Raw genomic sequence first — 20,874 nt, forward strand, 5'->3', positions numbered from 1 at the left:
CCCTTGTATATGGACCTTTATTATGCAGTCCGTCGCTTTTATTGCTTCCATAACAAGATCGTACAAAGCTTATTTTCTCCGCACTGATAAGTCATGCATATTTAGAGAGCAATTTTGATTGCTTGCACCGATGACAACTTACTTGAAGGATCTTACTCAATCCATAGGTAGGTATGGTGGACTCTCATGGCAAAAACTGGGTTTAAGGATATTTGGAAGCACAAGTAGTATCTCTACTTGGTGCTACGAATTTTTTGGCTAGCATGAGGGGGAAAGGCAAGCTCAACATGTTTGAATGATCCACGACACTATACTTTAACTGAGATGTGAGAAAACATAACCCATTACGTTGTCTTCCTTGTCCAACATCAACTCTTTAGCATGTCATACTTAATGATTGCTCACAATTATAAAAGATGTCTATGATAATATATTTATATGTGAAATCTCTCTTCGTTCAATGTTCTTTCATGAATTGTTCAAATGACTAATACAGTGCTTGCTATCCGTCAATAAATTTACAACCTCTACTTCTTAGATGTGAAGTCATTACTCCCCATGGGATAAGCAAATGAAACATATATAAATTCAGATTTATGACATTCAACTCATTCAACCATGTACTCATAGGATATAAGTGAAGTACACGAGCAACTGAAAAACTACTCCAAAAAGATATAAGTGAAGACCAATGAGTAGCTAAATAATTATGCAACTATGTGAAGACTCTCTCCCATTTTAAGAATTTCAGATCTTGATATTTTATTCAAACAGCAAGCAAAGCAAAATAAAATGACATTGCAAGGGTAGCACAACTCATGTGAAGAAGCAAAAACTTAGGTTCAACCGATACTAACCGATAGTTGTTGAAGAAGAAAGGTGGGATGCCTACCGGGCATCCCCAAGATTAGATGCTTGAGACTTCTTGAAATATTATCTTGGGGTGCCTTGGGCATCCCCAAGCTTGAACTTTTGTGTCTCCTTAATTCCTCTCATACCATGGTTTCTCTTTTTATCAAAAGCTTCATTCACAATAAACTCAACAAGAACTCGTGAGATAGGTTAGTATAAACCAATGCAAAACTGTATCATTTTCTACTATAAAAAATCACAAGAATTATTATTCAACATTGCATACTAAAATTTTCTGCATATTTAACACTCCTATCCTCAAATAGAATCATTAAACAAGCAAGCATAGGCAAACAATGCAAACATAACAGCAATCTGCCAAACAGTATAGTCTGTAAAGAATGCAAGATTCATCATACTTCCCTAACTCCAAAAATTATAAGAAAAATATTACGATGCAGGAGAGTTATCAGAGATCATTATGCAAAATGATTCAACATTATATCGCTCTCTTACTTTTCTAGGTAATTTTTGCAACAGCGGTAAACTTTCTGTTTTCAAACAGCAACATGTATACTAGCAAAATAAGCATGGTGAAGGCTATCCTTGACATTTTTATTGAAAATAAAGATGCAAAACATAATTATAAATAACAGAAAGCAAATACTAACAAAAGAAAATGACGCTCCAAGCAAAACACATATCATGTGGCGAATAAAAATATAGCTCCAAGTAGAGTTACCGATGAACGAAGACGAAAGAGGGGATGCCTTCTGGGGCATCCCCAAGCTTAGGCTCTTGGTTGTCCTTGAATATGACCTTGGGGTTCCTTGAGTATCCCCAAGCTTAGGCTCTAACCACTCCTTATTCCATAGTCCATCGAATCTTTACCCAAAACTTGATAACTTCAACCACACAAAACTCAAGACAAAACTCGTAAGCTCCGTTAGTATAAGAAAACAAACCATAAATTTAAGGTACTGCAATGAACTCATTCTTTATTTATATTTGTGTTACGCCTACTGTATTCCAACTTTTCTATGGTTCATACCCTTACATACTAGCCATAGATGCATCAAAATAGGCAAACAACACAATGAAAACAGAATCTGTCAAAAACAGAACAGTCTGTAGTAATCTGTATCAAACGTATACTTTTGGAACGCCAAAAATTATGAAATAAATTGGTGGACCTGAGGAATTTATCTATTAATCATCTGCAAAAAGAATCATCCTAAAAGAGCTCTCCAGTAAAAAAAGGCAGCTAATGTCGTGAGCGCTAAAGTTTCCATTTTTTACAGCATGATCGTAAAGACTTCACCCAAGTCTTCCCAAAGGTTCTACTTGGCACAAACACTAATTAAAACATGAAACCACATATAACCAGAGGCTAGATGAATTATTTACTACTAAAAAGTAACAAAAAGCAAGAAACAAAAGTAAAGTTGGGTTGCCTCCCAACAAGCGCTTTTCTTTAATGCCTTTTTAGCTAGGCATGATGATGACAATGATGCTCACATAAAAGATAAGAATTGAAACATAATGGGAGCATCATGAAGAATATGACTAGCACATTTAAGTCTAAACCACTTCCTATGCCTAGGGATTTTGTGAGCAAAGAACTTATGGGAACAATAATCAACTAGCATAGGAAGGCAAAACAAGCATAACTTCAAAATTTTAAGCACATAGAGAAGAAACTTGATATTATTGCAATTCCTACAAGCATATGTTCCTCCCTCATAATAATTTTCAGTATCATCATGAATGAATTCAACAATATAACCAGCACCTAAAGCATTCTTTTCATGATCTACAAGCATAGAAAATTTACTACTCTCCACATAAGCAAATTTCTTCTCATGAATAATAGTGGGAGCAAACTCAACAAAAATAACTATCATGTGAGGCATAATACAATTGAAAACTAAAATCATGATGAAAAGTTTCATGGTTATCATTATTCTCAATAGCATACAAGTCATCACAATAATCGTCATAGATAGCAACTTTGTTCTCATAATCAATTGGAACCTCTTCTGAAATAGTGGAATCATCACTAAATAAAGTTGACACTCTTCCAAATCCACTTTCATCAATATAATCATCATAAATAGGAGGCATGCTTTCATCATAAAAAATATTCTCAAAAAACTTGGGGGACAAAAAATATCATATTCATCAAACATAGCATCCCCAAGCTTGTGGCTTTGCATATCATCAGCATCATGGATATTCAAGGAATTCATACTAACAACATTGCAATCATGCTCATCATTCAAAGATTTAGGATCAAACATTCGATAGATTTCTTCTTCTAGCACTTGAGCACAATTTTCCTTTCCATCATACCCACGAAAGATATTAAAAAGATGAAGCGTATGGGACAAACTCAATTCCATTTTTTGTAGTTTTGTTTTATAAACTAAACTAGTGATAAAACAAGAAACAAAAAGATTTGATTGCAAGATCTAAAGATATACCTTCAAGAACTCACCTCCCCGGCAACGGCGCGAGAAAGGAGCTTGATGTCTACTACACAACCTTCTTCTTGTAGATGCTGTTGGGCCTGCAAGTGCACAGGTTTGTAGGACAGTAGCAAATCTCCCTCAAGTGGATGACCTAAGGTTTATCAATACGTGGGAGGCGTAGGATGAAGATGGTCTCTCTCAAGCAACCCTGCAACCAAATAACAAAGAGTCTCTTGTGTCCCCAACACAACCAATACAATGGTAAATTGTATAGGTGCACTAGTTCGGCGAAGAGATGGTGATACAAGTGCAATATGGATAGTAGATAAAGGTATTTGTAATCTGAAATTATAAAAACAGCAAGGTAACCAATGATAAAAGTGAGCGTAAACGGTATTGCAATGGTAGGAAACAAGGCCTAAGGTTCATACTTTCACTAGTGCAAGTTCTCTCAACAATAATAACATAGATAGATCATATAACAATCCCTCAACATGCAACGAAGAGTCACTCCAAAGCCACTAATAGCGAAGAACAAACGAACAGATTATGGTAGGGTACAAAACCACCTCAAAGTTATCCTTTTTGTTCTATCTATTCAAGAGTTCGTAGTAAAATAACATGAAGCTATTCTTTCCACTCAATCTATCATAGAGTTCATACTAGAATAACACCTTAAGACACAAATCAACCAAAACCCTAATGTCACCTAGATACTCCATTGTCACCTCAAGTATCCGTGGGCATGATTATACGATATGCATCACACAATATCAGATTCATCTATTCAACCAACACAAAGTACTTCAAAGAGTGCCCCAAAGTTTCTACTGGAGAGTCAAGACGAAAATGTGTGCCAACCCCTATGCATAGGTTCATGGGCGGAACCCGCAAGTTGGTCACCAAAACATACATCAAGTGGCACATGATATCCCATTGTCACCACAGATAAGCACGGCAAGACATACATCAAGTGTTCTGAAATCATTAAAGACTCAATCCGATAAGATGACTTCAAGAGGAAAACTCAATTCATTACAAGAGAGTAGAGGGGGAGAAACATCATAAGATCCAACTATAATAGCAAAGCTCGCGATACATCAAGATCGTGCCATAGAGGGAACACGAGAGAGAGAACACGAGAGAGAGAGAGAGAGAGAGAGATCAGACACATAGCTACTGGTACATACCCTCAGCCCCGAGGGTGAACTACTCCCTCCTCATCATGGATAGCACAGGGATGATGAAGATGGCCACCGGTGATGTGATCCCCCTCCGGCAGGGTTCCGGAACGGGCTCCTTAGAGGCTTTTGGTGGCTACAGAGGCTTGCGGCGGCGGAACCCCGATCTATCTTTATATTCGATGTTTTTAGGGCACGTAGTCTTATATAGGCGAAAGAAGTCGTTCGGGGGAGCCTAGAGGGGCCCACGAGAGGGTAGGGCGCGCCCAAGGGGGTGGGCGCCCCCCTGTCTCGTGGCCTCCTTGATGATCCCCTGGCTTGCACTCCAAGTTCCTGGGATTGGTTCTGTTCCAAAAATAACTTTTCCGAAGGTTTCATTCCGTTTGGACTCCGTTTGATATTCCTTTTCTTTGAAATACTGAAACAGGCAATAAAACAGCAATATGGGCTGGGTCTCCGGTTAGTAGGTTAGTCCCAAGAGTAATATAAAAGTGTATAATAAAGCCCATAATCATTCAAAACAGATAATAAAATAGCATGAATGCTTCATAAATTATAGATACGTAGGAGACGTATCACTTGCCCACTTGAATCCTATAAGAATAGCAAGGAAATGTGGGGAGCTGTGTCGCCTTTGAGAGTTACACTGATATTAACAGTACCGCACCTTCAGTTGAAGAGAACTGGTCTCCGAAGCCTTTCTAGCCGTACCAGCAGTACTAGCACATATATTCCAGCAAGTTGCACTTTGCTGATTTTATTCTGATGCTTACGGTTTTCCCCATTGTATCTACACTATGATCTGTGTAGCTGCTTTGTGTCGCACTAGCAGCAGTGCACTCTTGAAGCAAAACACCGCAATGACTTACAAAATTGGCACCAAGGCATTGAGCGCCATTCTGGATGCAATGAAACTCATACGCTCCCCACCTGTTGATTCTTGTTCAGAATATGATCCTAATGACTATTCTAACCTTGAGGAGTCAAAGGCAGATGGCATGTCCTGTTCACCCATCAAGGTGCCTGTTCTAATTTGGCAAAGTTTTATTGATTGCGGGTATCTTGCATATGTTGTCTTGCATTTCTTCTACTTTGTTGCACCGCCATCATATATGTCGAGATGCCATGCCCATCCATAATCAATACATATTCCATCTGTCATCATACCATGTTTTTTCACTCAAATGCTGTTCTTGTGCATCAGACATCAAAAAGGAAGAGGGTGATTGCCGAACCTGAAGGAGCGTCAGCAAAGTCCTTGAAAAACGTGGTGGTGCCGGAGAAATCAGACAACACCCCACTTAATCAGGTGAGTATCTCAGGTCTGTATCCTCATCAGTAGCCCCCGAATGTATTAAGCTATAAGTGAAAAGTAGGCTGATGTCGAGCCTGCTCCGAGCTTTGGGCCTTTGCGAGTGCTTTTTTGCAAATCTGAACGCCTGCGTCGGTACTTCGGTGCGACTCAGTTGCCTTGATCCATTCAGCGAGCCGTCGACTGAACTGGTGACATCAAGCGTCGAGTGCTGTGTTAGAGCACGAGATCTTGGGCACGATTGTCTGTGGTGTATCCCGGATTTCACGGGATACGGATTTTCGGAGAAGCGCGCAGGCCGGAGAGCGTCCAAATGGGCGGCTCGGATAAGCAGTGATGCCTCGATTACCACACCGCCTTTTTCACCACGTACGCTGCGCGCAACTGTTGCAGGATTTGACGGGATTACCTGGACCCACGCGTCAGTCACTCGGAAGTGTCTCTTTATAAGGCGACGGGGCCAAGGCGCTTGCACTACACACGCCTGTTCTTCTTTCTTTCTCCTCTGCTTCTCCACCGCGCCCAGCGCCTCCGCCCTCGACGCCGCTGCTCCCACGCCATGGTGAAGGACAAAACGGCGGCGCTAGAGCACGCTAAGAAGGTGACGGGGGCGGCGAAGGGCAGGAAGAAGGGCCGTGGATCATCGTCGCGCGCGGGGCTGCCGCCGGGCTGGATCCAAGGCGGTTGGATCCGGTCTTCGGTCCGGCAGGAGGATCTGGCCAAACTGGAGGAGTCCGGGCTGATTTCCAAGGGAGCAGCGAGGCTGCCGAAGGGGGAGAACGGAACCACAACCTCGACCGGGTGAGTGTGTCCTGCTTGCCACTCACGTCGACCGGGGTTTCTCGCTCCCTCCACACCCTTTATTTCGCAGGTTTTTGAACTTCTTCGGTGCACAACTCCACCACTTTTCCCCCAACACCATCACGTACCTAGCCGCATTTGTGTCGATGTGCGAGAACTTCTTAGGGTGTCGACCGCACTGGGGTCTCTTCAAACACATCTTCACCATTCGCTCCCAGTCGGTAAAAAAGGCGAAGTCAAGTGACTCGAAAACCCATGTTATCCAGATGTGCGGGGGTCTAGATATCCAAAGAGGAATAGGAGCACTTTCCCTGCTGCGACTCTTCTTGAATCTGTTAGGGGTTGGCAGTCGTCCTGGTTCTATTGCCAGGACATTGCGGCTCCAGGTCAGTCGACCGGTCTTCCTCCTTTTTCATTCGACCGTGTCCAGACTCCTGCGCCACTGAAAGTTACTGCTGCTGAGACCATGGAGACGAGGATGTTGGTAAACCGAGTGGTCCAGCTCATAAATGATGGCGTTACTGGCTTGGACTTGCTGGAAGTGTTCCTTAGTCGGCGCATCCAGCCTCTCTAGGCCCGCGATCACCCGATGTGGTTGTATTCCGGACCGGACGCCACCGCTCGGGTCCATCCAGAAGAAGTGCCGCTCGAAACCGTAGCCTTGTGGCTGAAGGGTATCACGGGCAACCAAGACAAACCTAGAGGATCCAGGCGAGTCGTTCCTTTCGGTGATGACAACCCACCCAACAAGGTACATTCTCTATTCCGACTGTTTTCCGCTCGCGTTCCGACTGTTCTCGATGTTGGCTCACTCTTGCTTCAATCGATTTGGTTTGCAGGTATTCACTGAGATGCATTCAATGCCCAATGGTGAACAGGCTTTGGCGCAGGACCAGGAGGGGAGGACAGTGCGGAGGAGAGTGGCGAGTGGGAGTCTCCGGGAGAAGAGGAGGAGGATGAGAGCGAGGAGTCGGACAAGGAGGAAGAGGTCAACTCGCCGCCGCGCTCTGAACGTCGATCCAAACAGCAACATGATCCGTCTGGCGGGTGTGGGAAAAGCGTGGCTCCGAGTGCCACTACCCAGAAGCGCACTCGGACGTCGACTCCGAAGCCGACGGAGAAGGTGGCCAAGCAGCCTAAAGTTGCTCCTCCCAAGGCTCGGAAGACACTGCCACGGATCAAGATGGACGTCCCTGTCGCTTCGGGGTGAGTATCTCACTTGCGTTTTTGTAAGTCGACTGAAGACTTTCTTGTTCTGACCCACTAACTCATGTGTCTTTCCATCCCCACCGCTGTTGCCACTGACATGGACATTGACAAGGTGCTAGGAGACGAAGAAGCCACCTCATGAGTTGGTAAGTCTGATCGGCCAAGCTTTGTTGAATCGTGCAGACTGTCAATAGATAGAGTTTCTGACATTTTCTCCTTTTCTGTAGTTCTGCAAGAAGTCGTGGTGCTCCCCGATGATGAAGAAGAAGCGTCTCTACAGGAGAGGAAGAGGAGGACTGGAAGTGCTGGCAGGAGGAGGCTTGAGGTTTAGATTCATCACTCGACACCGGCGCCCGAGGCGGTGGTCGAATGCTATGGAGAGCCTGTTCAGACCAGCATCACATTCGCCAGCCCGCTGATGACCAATCGTCCGGCGGGCTCGACCGCACCGACTCCTGCTACTCCAGTGCAACTCCACGCCTCCGGCCCAGCGACTACCTCGGCTGCTCTACAGCCGTCACTTTTTGCTTTGTATCAGACTCCGGATGATTCGTCGAGTCCCGCTAGGGAAGGTCTGCGCCAGGTGAACCTTGTCATGGATCAGGTGAAGGTGGTGCACGAGGCCAGCCAAGTGGCTTACAACACCAGTACTGCCCTTCAGGCCAACATTCAGGTCAGCAAGATTCCGACTGAACTTTCGAATGTTATCTTGTATCTGATCACCCATTCGGGTGTTTCTTTGCTTAGAGCTTTAAAAATTTTCCATTCCACTCGACTTGAGTAGAATCTTAGTAGACTTTCTGAACTCACGCTGGGTAGACCCTGCTGAGTATTGTTCTGGACCAGTGGGGGCACGCTAAGTGCACCCACTGGGTGTAGTCCCCGAGACCACGGTCGACTGCTGGCAGTCGACTGAGGTCTTAGAATGTATCCCTTTTTTCTGGACCAGTGGGGGCACGCTAAGTGCACCCACTGGGTGTAGTCCCCGAGACTACTTGTTAGATATTTGATTCGACAGTAGTCTTAGAATAGCTTCTCTTCGTCGATTATCTTTTATTTCTATCGACTGACATGACACTTTTACTGACTGAAGAGGTCTTGTGATCTTGGGGCTCGTCTTTCCGAGTTAAAGAAGAAGCATATCAGTGTCGAACTTGACCTTGAACTTTCTAAGAAGAATCTCAAGACTGCTCAAGAAGAGATAACTATCATGGGAGGTAACCAATCGACCGTTTCATTTGCTTAGCAGACTTTCCGCTGCTTTTCATTCAGTCTCTTTGAACCGAATGACTTCACATAAGCAGATGTGCATAGTGAAAACCGCCAACTTCAGGCTCGTCTGAAGGTGTTGTTTCTTTAGAGAGAACGAAGGAGGCGTTGGAGAAGAAGGACCAGGACCTTGCTGCTGCTCAAAAAGAAGCTCGTGAGAAGACGAAGCTTGCGGACCAGAAGCTGGCTTCAGTCGACAAGTTGGAGGATGAGAACGCAAAATTGAAGACGGCCGTCTCGGACGCCAATCATGAAGTCGAGCAACTGAGGAAGGACAAGGAGAACCTGACCGCTGAAGTTGACGGTCTCAGGACCAAGACGAGCAAGCTAGAGTCCCATTTGGAACAACTTGCAGCGAAGCTTGTCTTGAAGCTTGAAGGTATGACTATTCAGTTAGATAACTGTCGTCGACTGAGATTTGCAATACTGTCGACTCATTGTTTGTTGTGATGGAACAGAACTCTGTCAGGACTTTGAAGCTGAAACTAGACGGGTAGAGATAGGTCTCAACCCTATCAACTGTCCCATAAAAGATGAAGTTGCAATGAACTTGCTTCAACTGGAATCACGCTTGGACGGTGCAGTCGACTATCTGGCTCGGCTGAAGGCCGCGATGGCTCGTGTGGACGCCGAACTCTAGCCTCAGGCAGAACTTCCTCAGAGTCTCGAGTCGCTGATGACTCGACTCAACCAAATCCCTGACAAAGTGCAAGAGTGGAATAAGTCTTCTGCCCGCTGTGGCGCCGATGTCGCCTTGTCCCTGGTTCGCGTGCACTGCAAGGAGGCTAAAGAAGAGAAGCTGGCGGCCCTCAAGGTGGCGAATACTAAGAAGCACTCTTTCCAGGACTTCATGGACACCTTCCTCGAAGCAGCCACTCGCATTGCCGACAGCATTGACCTCGATAGCTTCTGCGATCCGGCCAGTCCTTCTCCCGCCGAGTGATTGAAAAAACATTATGCTTCACCTTTATTTGCCTCGGGATGCCGAGTGATTTTGTAACCATTAAAACTCCTCCAGGTCTGGTGCCCGAGTACTTTTAATCTGCGGTTAGGAAACTCTGGATTTATCTTTGAATATGTTGGGTTTATCTTCGAGTGAAGTCTGTTCTTCACTTGGATCGGTTTTGTCATCATTTGATGCAGGTGCTGAAGAAGGGTCAGCAGTCGACCTGTTGACGAGCCCTTGGTAGCCTTGATCAGCTCATCAGCAAGGTACTCAGCAATGGTCTTGACATTCCTGTCATCAGCGAGGGGCCAATCATTGAGTGCACACAATCTCATCCTTCTTCTTGACGGTGCAGCCCTCGGGTGGGGGGTGTGGCAACCCGCGGCCTCACTCACCACTCGGTATGATTTTTCAAACTTTGGCGAGCTCTAGGCTGCAGCTAAGCCTCCGAGTGGGAGGGTCTCTCACCACTCGGTGGGATTTGTCGAACTTAGGCAAGCGCTGGGTTGCAGCTAAGCCCCCGGGTGGGAGGGTCGCTCACCACTTGGTAGGATTTTTCAAACTTAGGCGAGCACTGGGCTGCAGCTAAGCCTCCGAGTGGGAGGGTCGCTCGCCACTCGGTAGGGATTTTCAAACTTAGGCGAGCGCTGGGCTGTAGCTAAGCCCCCGAGTGGGAGGGTCGCTCAACACTTGGTAGGATTTTTCAAACTTAGGAGAGCACTGGGCTGCAGCTAAGCCTCCAAGCGGGAAGGTCGCTTGCCACTCGTTAGGATTTTTCAAACTTAGGTGAGCGCTGGGCTGCAGCTAAGCCCCCGAGTGGGATGGTCGCTCACCACTCGGTAGGATTTTTCAAACTTAGGCGAGCGCTGGGCTGCAGCTAAGCCTCCGAGTGGGAGGGTCGCTCGCCACTCGGTAGGATTTTTCAAACTTAGGCGAGCGCTGGGCTGCAGCTAAGCCCCCGAGTGAGAGGGTCGCTCACCACTCGGTAGGATTTTTCAAAGTTAAGCGAGCGCTGGGCTGCAGCTAAGCCCCCGAGTGGGAGGGTCGCTCACCACTCGGTAGGATTTTTCAAACTTAGGTGAGTGCTACTCACCACAATCTCGTCCTTCTTCTTGACGGTGCAACCCCCGGGGGGATGCCGTTTGGGAGGACTTTTTATTACTTAGGCGAGTACTGGACTACAGCTAAGCCTCCGAGTGAGAGGCAGACTCACCACTTGTTAGGATTTTCAAACTTAGGCGAGCACTGGGCTGCAGCTAAGCCCCCGAGTGGGAGGCAGACTCACCACTCGGTAGGATTTTTCAAACTTAGGCGAGCACTGGGCTTCAGCTAAGCCCCCGAGTGGGAGGCGGACTCACCACTCGTTAGGATTTTCAAACTTAGGTGAGCACTGGGCTATAGCTAAGCCCCCGAGTGGGAGGCAGACTCACCACTCGGTAGGATTTTTCAAACCTAGGCGAGCACTAGGCTGCAGCTAAGCCCCCGAGTAGGAGGCAGACTCGCCACTCGGTAGGATTTTTCAAACTTAGGCAAGCACTGGGCTGCAGCTTAGCCCCCGAGTGGGAGGCGGACTCACCACTCGATAGGATTTTCTAACTTAGGTGAGCACTGGGTTGCAGCTAAGCTCCCGAGTGGGAGGCAGACTCACCACACGGTAGGATTTTTCAAACTTAGGCGAGCACCGGGCTGCAGCTAAGCCCTCGAGTGGGAAGCGGACTGACCACTCGGTAGGATTTTCAAACTTAGGTGAGCACGGGGCTGCAGCTAAGCCCCCGAGTGGGAGGCAGACTCACCAGTCGGTAGGATTTTTCAAACTTAGGCGAGCACTGGGCTGCATCTAAGCCCCCGAGTGGGAGGCAGACTCACCACTCGGTAGGATTTTTCAAACTTAGGCGAGCACTGGGCTTCAGCTAAGCCCCCGAGTGGGAGGCGGACTCACCACTCGGTAGGATTTTTATAACTTCATCTTAGGCGAAACAGATTCACAGCTAAGGCAACACATACAAAAGAAATAAACAACAATCATTCGGAAGACTGTAAAATTATGTCTTTTGAGAACCAAACTAATAGGTACTTCTTATTACATCTCATCAGTCTAAATACTTAAGAGTAAAAATGGTGGAGCAGTTTCGCATTCCAAGCATGTGGTTCAACTTTGTTGTGCTCGACGTTGAAGAGACGGTATGCCCCGTTGTGGAGCACCTTGGTGACGACGAAAGGGCCTTCCCAAGCGGGGGCGAGCTTGTGTGGCTTCTGCTGATCAACTCGGAGGACCAAGTCCCCTTCCTGGAATGCACGACCCCTTACGTTCCTGGCATGGAATCGACGCAAGTCTTGCTGATAAATGGTCGACCGAATCAAGGCCATCTCTCTTTCTTCCTCCAGGAGGTCGACTGCATCTTGTCAAGCCTTCTCTGCTTCCTCTTCTGAGAAGAGTTTGACTCGGGGAGCGTTGTGGAGCAAATCGCTCGGCAAAACGGCTTCGGCTCCGTAGACTAAAAAGAATGGAGTCCGTCCAGTCGACCGATTGGGGGTCGTCCTCAGCCCCCAAAGCACTGATGGGAGCTCATCGACCCAAGCTCCTGCCGCGTGCTTGAGGTCGCGCATTAACTGGGGCTTCAGTCCTTTGAGAATCAATCCATTCGCTCGATCAGCCTGCCCATTCGACTGAGGATGGGCGACCGGAGCGTAATCGACCCTCGTGCCTTGGGAATCACAAAAGTCTATGAACTCATCAGAGTCGAAGTTCGATCCGTTATCCGTGATGATGGTGTGTGGTATGCCATACCTGAATATCAACTCTGTGATGAAGCTCACAGCAGTACTTGCTTCAAGGTTTTTAATGGTCTTGGCTTCGATCCACTTGGTAAACTTGTCGACTGCTACCAGCATGTGGGTAAATCCGCTCCTGCCGGTCCTCAGAGGTCCAACCATGTCCAATCCCCAAACAGCAAAAGGCCAGACGAGTGGAATAGTCTTCAGAGCTGATGCAGGTTTGTGGGACATGTTGGAATAAAACTGACAACCTTCACACTTGTCCACTATTTCCTTTGCCATCTCATTGGCGTGCGGCCAATAAAACCCGACTCGGTATGCTTTGGCCACGATGGTCCGAGAGGACGCATGGTGACCACAGGTCCCTGAGTGAATATCATTGAGGATCATTCGGCCTTCTTCTAGCATGATGCACTTCTGGCAGACCCCAGTTACACTTTCTCTAAACAACTATCATGTTATCACAGTAAAGGCTTTAGACCGTCGAACGATCTGTCGAGCCTCTTATTCATCTTCTAGGAGTTCCTTCCTAAGAATGTATGCAATTTATGGCCTGTCCAGTCGGGAGTGATGACCAAAACCTCCATGACTAAGTCGACCACAGCTGGGATTTTGACTTCAGTCAGATCTGTGGCACTCTTGGGCTGTGGTGACTCTTCAGTGAAAGGATCTTCCTGTACAGAAGGTGAATGAATATGTTCCAAAAACACGTTTCGGGGAATGGCCTCTCTCTTTGATCCTATCTTTGCCAAGTCATCTGTAGCTTGATTTTTCAGTCGGGGTATGTGGTGAAGCTCCAAACCTTCAAACCTCTTTTCCAGCTTTCTTACTGCATTGCAGTAACCAGTCATGGCTGGGCTCCTGACATCGCATTCCTTCATCACCTGATTAACCACCAAATCTGAGTCGCCATAGACCATAAGGCGACGAACGCCGAGTGAAATGGCGATATGCAACCCGTATAAAAGTGCTTCATACTTGGCTTCATTATTGGAGGAATCAAAATGAATCTGGAGAACATAACTAAGCTTGTCTCCATGGGGGGATACCAATACTACCCCCACACCTGAACCATTTAGCATCTTGGAGCCATCAAAGAACATGATCCAATGCTCCGAGTGAACTTGAGTCGGTAATTGCTGCTCAATCCACTAGGCATGGAAATCTGTGATTGCTTGGGATTTGATCGCTTTCTTTGCCTCGAACTTGATATCCAATGGAAGGAGTTCAATCGCCCATTTTGCCACTCGACCAGTTGCGTCTCTGTTAGTCAGAATTTCAGATAGTGGCGTGTCACTGACGACTGTAATGGAGTGGTCAGAGAAATAATGTGCAACCTTCTTCATGGTCATGAATATTCCATAGACAAGCTTCTGATAATGTGGATATCGTTGCTTGGATGGAGTCAAAACTTCAGAGAGATAATAGACTGGGTGTTGAACCTTGTAAGCTTTTCCTTCTTCTTCTCGCTCGACCGTGAGCACTATACTGACGACTTGTCCAGTGGCTGCAATGTAAAGCAGTAAAGGTTCTTTGCTGATTGGCGCAGCAAGCACCGGCTGGGTGAATGCAGGGTTTTGAGCTCTGCAAACGCTGCATAAGCTTCTTCAGTCCACTCAAACTTATCAGACTTCTTCATCAATAGGTAAAGAGGCAAGGCCTTTTCACCGAGACGGGAAATGAATCGACTCAGGGCGGCCAGACAACCAGTTAGCTTCTGAATGTCATGCACTCGCACGGGGCGTTTCATTCGGAAGATTGTATCAACCTTTTCTGGATTGGCGTCGATCCCTCGTTCGGAAACAAGAAAACCGAGTAACTTTCCTCCTGGAACTCTGAATGTGCACTTTGACGGATTGAGCTTGATATCGTACCTCCTCAGGTTGGCAAAGGTTTCTGCAAGGTCTTTCAATAGGTCGGAACCTTTGCGAGACTTGACTACAATGTCATCCATGTATGCTTCCACATTCTGACTGATTTTAGTGAGCAGGAACTTTTGAATCATTCTCATGAATGTGGCTCCGGCATTTTTCAGACCAAAAGGCATGGTGACATAGCAAAAGCACCCGAATGGGGTGATGAAGGCTGTTTTTATTTAATCAGGACCATACAGTCAGATCTGATGGTATCCGGAATATGCATCTAAGAAAGACAAGCGCTCGCACCCCGCAGTCGAGTCAACAATCTGATCGATGCGAGGGAGAGGGAAGTGATCTTTCGGGCAGGCCCGATTGATATGCTTGAAATCAATGCACATACGAAGTGAATCATCCTTCTTGGGGACCACGAGTACATTGGCTAGCCACTCAGAGTGGTAGATTTCACGGATGAACTTTGCTGCCAACAGCCGAGCCACTTCTTCGCCAATAGCTTTTCTCTTCTGGACGGCGGACCACCGAAGGTGCTCTTTGACGGGTTTTACCTTGGGGTCGACACGCAAACGGTGCTCAGCCAGTCCCCTGGGTACACCTGGCATGTCAGAGGGTTTCCACGCGAAGATGTCCCAGTTCTGATGGAGGAACTGGATGAACGCTTCTTCCTATTTGCTGTCGAGTGTTGTTGATATATGAGTCGGTGCAGCATTGGGATCCATCGGGTGAATATGAACTGGCTTCGTCTCACCAGTCGACTGGAATGCGGAATCTGTGGCAGGCTTCTTGGCCCAAAGCAAGTCACTCGGATCTGCATTCTTCTGATATTCTTGGAACTCGACTGCTGCCATCTGTGCGTTGGCGATTTTGGAACCTTTCTGGAAACATTCCTCAGCCTTCTGCCGATTGCCTGTGACTGTGATCACACCTTTGGGGCCAGGCATCTTCAGTTTGAGGTACACATAACATGGTTGAGCCATAAAACGTGCATAGGCTGGCCTACCCAGAATGGCATGATAGGCACTCTGGAAATCCACGACCTCAAATGTCAACTTCTCCTTTCGGTAATGCTTGGAGTCACCGAAAACCACGTCAAGGGCGATATGGCCGAGTGATTTGGCTTTCTTTCCAGGGATAACACCATGAAAACTCATGTTGCTCTCGCTAAGCTTGGACCTTGGAATGCCCATCCCCTTCAGGGTTTCAACGTAAAGGATGTTCAGACCACTGCCACCGTCCATTAGTACTTTGGTCAGTCGAGTGCCTCCAACCATGGGGTCGACCACCAGCGCTTGCCTCCCAGGGGTGGCCACACGAGCAGGATGGTCAGACTGGTTGAACGTGATGCCCGTCTGAGACCACCTCAGGTAGGTGGTCATCGCTGCAGGAGCGACCATATTCACTTCTCTGTTGATGACCTTCAATCGACTCTTACTTTCAACGTCAGCAAAAATCATCAGAGTGGAATTGACTTTGGGATAACCATCGTCCTCCTCTTCATCTTCATCTTTGACCGACTCCTTCTGCTTCTCATTGGGTTGTTTCTCTCGGAACTGCTGGATTAGGAGTCGACATTGTCGAGTGGTATGCTTCGGGTAAATCAGATTACCTTCTTCATCCTTCTTCGTGTGGATGTGGCATGGCAAATCCAGCACATCATTTCCAGCTTGATCCTTGACCTTCTTAGGGGGCTAGGTCCCCTTAGGTTTTCCCTTAAGCTTTCCTGGACTCACTGCCGCAATCTCTCCAGGTGCCGCTGGCTCGGCTTTGCGCTTCTGTTTCCGACTGGAGTTACCTCCACCGGCCTCTTGGCCGACTGGTTTGCTCTTCCCCCTACGGAGTCGATCCTCTTCTTCTCCGTTAGCGTACCGGGTGGCTATCTCCATCATTCGAGTCAGGGTCATATCCCCAGTTCGACTGAATTTCAAGACCAACTCCCTGTATTTTGATGCCTTCCTTGAAAGCACATACAACTTGATGCTCTGATACATTCCCAACTGTGTGATGTAAGGTGGTCCATCTCTGGATGAACTCCCTCAAAGTCTCATTCGGCTTCTGCACACAATGCTTCAACTCGGGCAATCCTGCTGGTCGCTTGCATGTGCCCTCAAAAGTTCTTACGAACACTCGAGATGGCTCCTCCCAACTGTGAATACTGCCCGGAGTCAACTGAGTCAGCCACGCTCGGGCCGACCCTTCCAACATAAGAGGGAGATGCTTCATCGCTATCTCATCGTTACCACCTCCAATCTGCACAGCCACTCGGTAATCCTCAAGCCAGTTTCAGGCTTGGATTCACCGGTGAACTTACTGACCCCGGACGCCAGCCTGAAGTTGGGAGGTATCACTACTGCCCTGATGGCCCTGCTAAAACAGTCGGGACCAGAAACATGCACTCGGCTACCACTTGGACGATCTCTGCCAGGGTCTTCTCTGTGTGCTCTGTTCCGGTCGACCAGGCCTTGAACGAGGATAGACCTCACATCGAAGCCCGGTTCCCTTGGATCGACTAAAGCCCTACGCTCGCCACTGTGATGGCGCCTGTCATTGTTACGCCGAGGCACATACGACGCACTCCTCAGGGGAGGCGTGAGTCCCCGACAGCGATTGTCATGGTCGAATGGATGATCATACTTCCCACAGCCTTCATGCCACGGAGGCGATCTTGGGCTGTGAGCCGACTAAACCGTGTCTGCTGCAACGGATCTGCTGTGGATCCTATTCCGCGACTGAGATATTGCTGTATTCTGCTCTCCTGCTGCCCTGAGCAGGGCCCGGATCTGCATCAACCCTCTGCCAACTTCTGACTGGGAAGGTTGGATCGACTCTGCTATTCGGGCCGCAGCTGTGAGATTCTGAATCGGAGTGCGGTCTACCTTAGGTGGAGGCGGAAAAAGGTGTCGTCGACTAGACTCATGGATCCGCTCTTGAGCGCGCTCGTCGAGAGCCCGCTGAAGGTTATCCAGTCGAGTGCGCTTAGCCAAATTATCCAAGCGCACCTCCTCCAAGGCCCGAGCCTCGGGGGTTTCTCCAACAACAGGCGTGTGGAGTGCATCCATGTTGCGGCGACGAAGTTCTTCCCTCTACTACGAAGAGAGGGGATCGGGTCGGTATTCCTGATGGACGCGTGATGGATCGCCGCCTCCATTTCCGCCGCCCTCACGGCGGAAACCGGGCGGGCTGTGAGGCCCATCGACCATCAAGACCTTGGCCGCAGGATCGCTGCTATCGCACTCGGATGCGGTCTCTGCGGAGCCAGTCGACAGATCAAACAGGCCATGGAGAGTTTCATCGGGCTCGATGTCGCGACTTGATGGGTGTCGAATGCCGAGCCACCGCGTGTTTCACCCATCGCTGAAGCCGTGATCGACCAGACCGCTTGTGGCGGCGAACAGCGGGGAGGGAAAACACCGTCGGAGCCGACTGATACTGAATCGACGGTGCCGGAGAAGGACGCCGCGAACGCACGCGCGAAAGTGCGTCGCCCCTCGGACGGGGAGCGCCTCAGTGTCCACGGGAGCTTCTTTAAGCCACGCGGAGTCGTCGGCGACGAAAACGAGCTTGCCGAGACGGATCTCGTGGCCCTCAGCCAATCCGCCGCCAGAAACCATGATGATGACGATCGGTAAAACTTGCAACTTCACCAACAAGTCGCTAAGACACCTGCCCCATGGTGGGAGCCAACTGTCGTGGTACTAAGACTGACAGTAGGAAGGAGGGTAGGTATGGAGAGGCAAGATCTTAGCTATGGTGACGATGTACACACGAGGTTTACGAGTTCATGCCCTTCTCAGAGGAAGTAACAGCCCTACGTCTCGGTGCCCGGAGGCGGTCGATTGGATTATGTGTGTTGTATTACAGGGGGTGTGAACCCTTGTGCAAGAGGAGGAGGGTGGCTTATATAGAGTGCGCCAAGACCCCTGCCCGCCTCCATTACAAGGGGCTTAATGTACATAAAGTAAGGAACGTTACTAGTAACGCCAGTCTTAAGTATTCTTAATGCTCATAAAGACTAAGGAGTGAACGTCCGGCCGTTGCGTGCTCTTCCGACTCCAGGTCTTCGATATAGTCGAGTGACTCCCCATATGGTCGAGTGACGGTAGGGGTAACCGTCGAGTGATGTGATCGTCAAGTGGATTGCACTCGACGCACTCGACTGGTGTTCTCCTGTTGACTCTTGGTCTTTTTATCTTATGGGGTAGTGACCTTGGGTAGGACGTATAGGTTAGGCCTATGACCCTACCCCAGGTCTGTATCCTCATCATACATACCTGGTTCATTATTTGACAGCAGTATGCATGATAGCTTACTTATCAATTGTTCGCTCCAAATTATCTGATCTGTATGAACGGTTACATTAGTGTAGAATATATCCAATGCCAATGATTTTTTTAGCTCTGCATTGTTCTTGTAAGTACATGATGTCCTTTATTAGTGTACTTATAATGACATGTAGTTGTTCATGTACCATCACTCTGCAGCTTATTTTCCTTTGCGCTCCATTTTCTACACATCCGATCTATATTTATTCGTACCATAAGGTTTGTACTGAAGAAGTTTAGTTGCGCATTGCTCTTGGCTGTACCTTTTGCCTGTATCGCTGCACTTACATTTATAGCTGCTTGGTTATGTAGCATCACTCTTCATCTTATCTTAAATATTCTCCATTTTTCGTATATTATCACATCTATATTTACTCTTAACAAAATGTAGAATAAAGACAATGCTTATGAAGAAAATTATGTGGTAAACTTCTTGAATTGCCCCGCCATCGGCATGGACAAGTCCTTTATAGAGCCTGTCTTCACCGATAATGTAAGTTTGTCCTTCTCAAGCCTTCAAACTTTGTTGTGTATATTTGGTTAGGCATGACTGCAACAGCTGTTTATTTTTAGTGTTTGCATCAAATTGCATGTTTAAAGTTTATTATGTAGTTCATAAACAAAAGTTTGTCCTTCTCAATTTAAGTTTTTAGTTGTACAACCAAGTTCCTTCTTCATACCATGTAAATTAAACTATACAGAGCAAGTGATCTTCTTTTGCACTGCATGTATGCTTCTGTTCTTCATCCGTAATCCAGTGGTGTGGTGAACCTACCCACTACAGCACAATGTCATATTCTGCAATGTCTTAACTATGAACAATGTCATATCATTCTACTATTATTTAAACCATCTCTTTATTTGATAATCTAAAATGGGATAAATTGACGGCACACTAACCATTGATACTTATGAGTTCTTGATCTGTAATCCAGCGGTGTCGTGAAGCTGCCAACTCCTTCACAATGTCATTTCCTGCCATGTCTTGACCTGAACAGTACCATATTGTGTTAATGCAATTTTAAACTGTGTCACTTTATTCGTCAGTAAGAAATGTGATGAATTGTCAGCACTGATACTTTTATGTGAAAAACATGTCATATGTCTTCTTGTTTATCTTTCAAAGTGAGGAAGATATAAGTGTTGAACAAGCATAGTCTCATCATCTTGCTCAGCTGCTTGCGTTGTAGCTCCCCAGCAAGGCTAACCTTTCTTGAACTCTATTCAAGTCCTGTCGGTTTTGTATATTATTTTGTCAGCGTGTTTATTTGCACTGGTGGCGATCTTTGATGCCCAGTGTATGTAATATGTTGTCTGCTTGTGCTTAATTATCATAGTGGCGAAATTTGATGCCCAGTGGATGTAATATGCCATAATTTATTTATTGTATAGTCTAGGTTTTTTCTTATTCACGATGCTGCAGTTATTTTACTGTATATATATCCTGTCTTCGCAGTAAACCGGCCAAACCGTAAAATTACGGTACATAATCAGGCCGTCATGCAATCACGATGTAGGTTGGGCCTGAAACGTGTCGAACAGCTCACGGGCTGGCAGCAGCCCGAAATGGACGCCGGCCCATGATTATGCGAATCAAATCACGGGCTTTTAACAGGCCCAATCAGATATCGGCTACAAGCAGGCCAGATGCAAACCGGGCCGTAGTTAGGCCCAACTATATGACGGGCTTTTAACAAGCCGAAATTAATATAGGGACGAAATGTTAAATGGGCCCTTAACAGGCCGAAACTAATATCAGGCTGAATTACTAAATGGGCCTTTAGCAAGTGGGCCCAAAAGCATAGCGTCCAGTTGATGGGCCGAATTTGATATCGGCCATAATTGATCCCAAAGCCTCTTAAAGG

The sequence above is a fragment of the Triticum aestivum genome, chromosome 6B (assembly GCF_018294505.1).
Source record: "Triticum aestivum cultivar Chinese Spring chromosome 6B, IWGSC CS RefSeq v2.1, whole genome shotgun sequence".
NCBI lineage: Eukaryota > Viridiplantae > Streptophyta > Magnoliopsida > Poales > Poaceae > Triticum > Triticum aestivum.